Consider the following 6,621-nt stretch of genomic DNA (forward strand, 5'->3'; position numbering starts at 1 on the left):
AACAGAAGTAAGACATGAGAGAGAGGGGTGGGTTGATTGCATCTTCTTGGACTGCAAGAAGGCCTTTGACACAGTTCCTCACAAGAGATTAGTGCAGAAGCTAGAGCATCAGGCGCATATAACAGGAAGGGCACTGCAATGGATCAGAGAATACCTGACAGGGAGGCAACAACGAGTCATGGTACGTAATGATGTATCACAGTCGGCACCTGTGACGAGCGGGGTCCCACAGGGGTCGGTCCTAGGACCAGTTCTATTTTTGGTATATGTGAACGACATGATGGAAGGGTTAGACTCAGAAGTGTCCCTGTTTGCAGATGATGTGAAGTTAATGAGGAGAATTAAATCTGATGAGGACCAGGCAGGACTTCAAAGAGACCTGGACAGACTGGACACCTGGTCCAGCAAATGGCTTCTCGAATTTAATCCTGCCAAATGCAAAGTCATGAAGATAGGGGAAGGGCACAGAAGACCACAGACAGAGTATAGGCTAGGTGGCCAAAGACTGCAAATCTCACTCAAGGAGAAAGATCTTGGGGTGAGTATAACACCGAGCATGTCTCCGGAAGCACACATCAATCAGATAACTGCTGCAGCATATGGGCGCCTGGCAAACCTGAGAACAGCATTCCGATACCTTAGTAAGGAATCGTTCAAGACACTGTACACCGTGTATGTCAGGCCCATACTGGAGTATGCAGCACCTGTTTGGAACCCGCACTTGATAAAGCACGTCAAGAAACTAGAGAAAGCACAAAGGTTTGCGACAAGGTTAGTTCCAGAGCTAAGGGGAATGTCCTATGAAGAAAGATTAAGGGAAATCGGCCTGACGACACTGGAGGACAGGAGGGTCAGGGGAGACATGATAACGACATATAAAATACTGCGTGGAATAGACAAGGTGGACAAAGACAGGATGTTCCAGGGAGGGGACACAGAAACAAGAGGCCACAGTTGGAAGTTGAAGACACAAATGAGTCAGAGAGATATTAGGAAGTATTTCTTCAGTCATAGAGTTGTAAGGCAGTGGAATAGCCTAGAAAATGACGTAGTGGAGGCAGGAACCATACACAGTTTTAAGACGAGGTTTGATAAAGCTCATGGAGCGGGGAGAAAGAGGGCCCAGTAGCAACCAGTGAAGAGGCGGGGCCAGGAGCTAAGACTCGACCCCTGCAACCAAAAGTAGGTGAGTACACACACACACACATACATAGTTTTAAGAAGAGGTATGACAAAGCTCAGGAAGCAGAGAGAAAGAGGATCCAGTAGCGATCAGTGAAGAGGCGGGGCCAGGAGCTGAGTCTCGACCCCTGCAACCACAATTAGGTGAGTACTATTAGGTGAGTACACACACACACACACACACACACACACACACACACACACACACACACACACACACACACACACACGTGTAAGGCAGTGGAATAGCCTAGAAAATGACGTAGTGGAGGCAGGAACCATACACAGTTTTAAGACGAGGTTTGATAAAGCTCATGGAGCGGGGAGAGAGAGGGCCTAGTAGCAACCGGTGAAGAGGCGGGGCCAGGAGCTAGGACTCGTCCCCTGCAACCACAAATAGGTGAGTACACGTACTCATATACAACAGGCCTAGTGTCTAATCGACATGTGCCTAGGACAAAATGGTAACTAACTAACTAACAGTGGAACTTTTGTTAGGGCGGGGAGGGGTGTCTATCAGGGGTATGCAAGACACGCCCACAATGGAAGCATAAAAGTCTTATCACTGGTGACTCTGCAGCATAAATCAGTTAGATTTTTTATCACTTAAACTTTTTCTTACAGATACCAAAAGTTGAGTCATCGTACCCCAGCTGCGTAATTATTTTTAACAAATTTCATGCGCTACATTGTTACATTCATGAGGGCAATGATGAACCCTTAGGGTTATGCAGTGGGTGGGGAATGGAAGGTAATTACGTTTGAACCGAGACAGGGAAGGGGCGGTTAAAATTCGTTGGGTCAAAAGTCGTTCACCAGCATCAAGATCTCCCCCCTCCCTCCCTCCCCAAGACAAGACTACTGCACAAGTCTTCAAGAAAGAAGAGGTACGACACTCCCACCTGGGGAGTTACCAGGTCACTTCATGGAAAAGACCTGGACCGGGACTATACTGGCGAACTACTTTACTTCACTTTCCCCATAAACAGGTTGTGCTTTAAAATAATAAACTAAGGAGCGTAACAGTTCTCATTCTGTAAATTCGGAGGTATTCTAAATTAATTATCACATAAGTATATCTCTAGGACGTAGGACTTTATACAGTGGACCCCCGCATAGCGAACGCATCGCATAGCGAACAATCCGCATAGCGAACGCTTTGTTCGCTGAAATTTTGCCCCGCATAGTAGACAAAAACCCGCTCAGCGAACTTCGTCCGAGACGCGTCCAATGTGCGGCCTCGGCCAGCCTCACATGTGCCGCCTGTCCCATTGTTTACCAGCTAGCCTCCGCGGTAACATTCAAGCATACACTCGGAATATTTCGTATTATTACAGTGTTTTCGGTTCTGTTTGTTGAAAATAAGTGACCATGGGCCCCAAGAAAGCTTCTAGTGCCAACCCTGTGGTAAAAAGGGTGAGAATTAGTATGGAAATTAAGAAAGATTTTGAAGGGTTTGGGGCTAACCCTGAGAAGCCTATGCCAGTTGTGGAATCCATTGTGCCTACTTCAAAAATTAAGGAAATGTGTGCACAGTGGGTTGAACTGCAAACCTTTATGGATGAAAATCACCCTGACACAGCTGTTGCAAGGCGTGCTGGTGACTATTTCAATGACAATGTTATGGCCCATTTTAGACAAATCGTAAAGGAACGGGAGGTACAGAGCTCTATGGACAGAAAGAAGTCCAGTGACTCTCAAGCTGGTCCTAGTGGCATTAAAAGAAGAAGGGAAGTAACCCCGGAAAAGGACTTGCCTCCTCAAGTGTTAATGGAAGGGGATTCCCCTTCTAAACACTAACACTCTCTCTCCCCTCCTCCCATCCCATCAATCATCACCAGATCTTCAATAAAAGTAAGTGTCATGTAATTGTGCATGCCTTTTTCAGTTTGTGTGTACTAAAATTAACATTTTTTTGTGGTAAAAAAATTTTTTTTTCATACTTTTGGGTGTCTTGCACGGATTAATTTTATTTCCATTATTTCTTATGGGGAAAATTAATTCGCATAGCGAACATTTCGCATAACGACCAGCCCTCTTGCACGGATTAAGTTCGCTATGCGGGGGTCCACTGTATTTCCTGTCAAAATACTCGCGTAGTATAAATACTGAAGCTGTCGTAGATAATGAACTCATAGTGGAATGGAGGATAGCCTTGTCTCCCTACAAGTCTCCAGACTTAGGCTTACATATTTCATTATTTCTTCTAGACTTCGTCATGTGTGATGAAGTATTACTGGAAAACATCTAGACTGGTTGAGTATGACAGGAAACTCACTGTGACAGGAAATCCATCTTTTGCGAAGTATTACGGGAAAACCATTTGATGATGGTGTATGACAGGCAAGCGAGATCAAAAATGGTTATAATCATAACCATAATTTTTAAAGGAGTGAACGGGTAATCCAGCGGAAGGCCTCGGCTAAATGATCAAAGCCGCAGCGGCTGGTCATCATATGACTATAACCTGCGTCAGAAACACTTGTCCTGTTTCCTGACAAATCTTACCTAAGCTACCCTAACCTATGACAGGTCGAGCAGTAAAATATGATAGAAAAACCATCCTGTGTGACAGAATGACAGGAAAACTACCGTGAGTGTTAGGGACAGTTCTCGCTGGAGGCAGTTGCGAAATGTGGAGTAACCAAAGTTTGATAAAAAAAAAAAAGATTGAACTGGCATGGTAATACCCATAAGATGTAGAAAAGACGCGTGTGCACAGATTAAAAAATAATTTGTGTATGTATCTCTTCATACAAACTTAAGTACATTCACGAGATTGTACGATAATATACCCCCAGAAATATTTTCGAGATTAAGTTATTGTTTACTTCTATAAAATACGTTTTGAGAGGAAGGAAGAAATATATTAAGCTAAAATGTAAATGACAGCACACGGGAAAACCCAACACACACACATACACACACACACACACTGGCACACACACACACTGACACACACAGGGGCACAGAAGACCACAGACAGAGTATAGGCTAGGTGGCCAAAGACTGCAAATCTCACTCAAGGAGAAAGATCTTGGGGTGAGTATAACACCGAGCATGTCTCCGGAAGCACACATCAACCAGATAACTGCTGCAGCATATGGGCGCCTGGCAAACCTGAGAACAGCATTCCGATACCTTAGTAAGGAATCGTTCAAGACACTGTACACCGTGTATGTCAGGCCCACACTGGAGTATGCAGCACCTGTTTGGAACCCGCACTTGATAAAGCACGTCAAGAAACTAGAGAAAGTACAAAGGTTTGCGACAAGGTTAGTTCCAGAGCTAAGGGGAATGTCCTATGAAGAAAGATTAAGGGAAATCGGCCTGACGACACTGGAGGACAGGAGGGTCAGGGGAGACATGATAACGACATATAAAATACTGCGTGGAATAGACAAGGTGGACAAAGACAGGATGTTCCAGGGAGGGGACACAGAAACAAGAGGCCACAGTTGGAAGTTGAAGACACAAATGAGTCAGAGAGATATTAGGAAGTATTTCTTCAGTCATAGAGTTGTAAGGCAGTGGAATAGCCTAGAAAATGACGTAGTGGAGGCAGGAACCATACACAGTTTTAAGACGAGGTTTGATAAAGCTCATGGAGCGGGGAGAGAGAGGGCCCAGTAGCAACCGTTGAAGAGGCGGGGCCAGGAGCTAAGACTCGACCCCTGCAACCACAAATAGGTGAGTACAAATAGGTGAGTACATACACACACACACACACACACACACCTACACACCTACAACAGGCCTAGTGTCTAATCGACATGTGCCTAGGACAAAATGGTAACTAACATGCACACACACACACACATATATATACACACACACATGCACACACACACACACACACACACACACACACACACACACACACACACACACACACACACACACACACACACACACACACACACACACACACCTACACACCTACAACAGGCCTAGTGTCTAATCGACATGTGCCTAGGACAAAATGGTAACTAACACACACACACTGACAGGAGGAAAGGACGAAACTGAGAGGGTACAAAGACGAAAGGAGGAACGGGAGGCATCGATGAAGACGAGCAGAACCCAGACTCAGGTGGAAGGACAAATACATCCTACAGAGACACCCACAGAAGGACTCCAACCACAACAACCCCGAAGCAACTGAATAACCTCAACCAAAACCCGCACACTGTTCCCTCTGCCCCCACCCCCCACCACAAACCCCACCCACACTGTGACAACCCCAAAGCAGCTGAACAATCTCAATCAAAACCCACACACTGTTCCATCTGCCCCCACCCCCCACATCACAAACCCCACTGCTGCAGCAGCTCCCTACGGGCACTCTGCCCTCACCCCCATCACAAATCCCACCCACACCACAAACCCCCATAGCCCCCCAGGGCTCCCGCTCCCCAACCCCAATATTCTCCCAGGTCCACCCTGATAGACAAGAAGCTGAAGGTGTGGTACACAAACGCAGATGGATTAGCAAATAAATATGAGGAGTGGCACGAAAGAATCACCGAAAAGTCCCCAGACATCATAGCAGCCACAGAAACGAAACTCACTGAGACAATAACAGACGCAGTCTTCCCACCGGAATATCAGATCATGAGGAAAGATAGAAGGAGCAGAGGGGGAGGAGGGGTTGCACTGCTCATAAAAAAAACGATGGAGTTTCGAGGAAATGGATGGCATGGACGAGATTGGAGAAAGGGACTACATAGCAGGCACAGTTCAATCTGGGAAACATAAGATAGTCATTGCTATGATGTATAACTCACCACAGAACTGCAGGAGGCCAAGAGAGGAATATGATGAGAACAACAGAGCGATGGTGGACACACTGGCTGAGGTGGCACAAAGAGCTCAATCGTCCAGAGCAAAGTTACTGGTTATGGGTGATTTCAACCACATGGAGATCGATTGGGAAAATCCAGAGCCTCATGGGGGCCCCGAAACATGGAGAGCCAAGATGATGGATGTGGTACTGGAAAACCTCACGCATCAACACATCAGGGACACTACCAGAGAGAGAGGGGAGGATGAACCAGCAAGACTGGACCTTGTGTTCACCCTGAGTAGCTCAGACATTGATGACATTACATACGAGAGGCCCCTCGGAGCTATTGACCACATAGTCCTGAGTTTTGATTACATAGTAGAGTTACAGGTGGAGAGGGTAACAGGAGTCGAATGGGAAAAGCCAAACTATAAAAGGGGGGACTACACAGATATGAAGAACTTCCTGTGGGAGGTGCAGTGTGACAGAGAAATGGTAGGAAAGACAGTAAATGAAATGATGGAGTATGTAACAACAAAATGCAAGGAGGCAGAGGAAGGGTTTGTTCCCAAGGGCAACAGAAACAATGGGAAGACCAAAAGTGCAGGGAGGCAAAAACTAAGTGCATTAGAGAATGGAAGAGGTATAGAAGG

This window comes from Cherax quadricarinatus, chromosome 61, assembly GCF_038502225.1.
Source record: "Cherax quadricarinatus isolate ZL_2023a chromosome 61, ASM3850222v1, whole genome shotgun sequence".
Taxonomy (NCBI): domain Eukaryota; kingdom Metazoa; phylum Arthropoda; class Malacostraca; order Decapoda; family Parastacidae; genus Cherax; species Cherax quadricarinatus.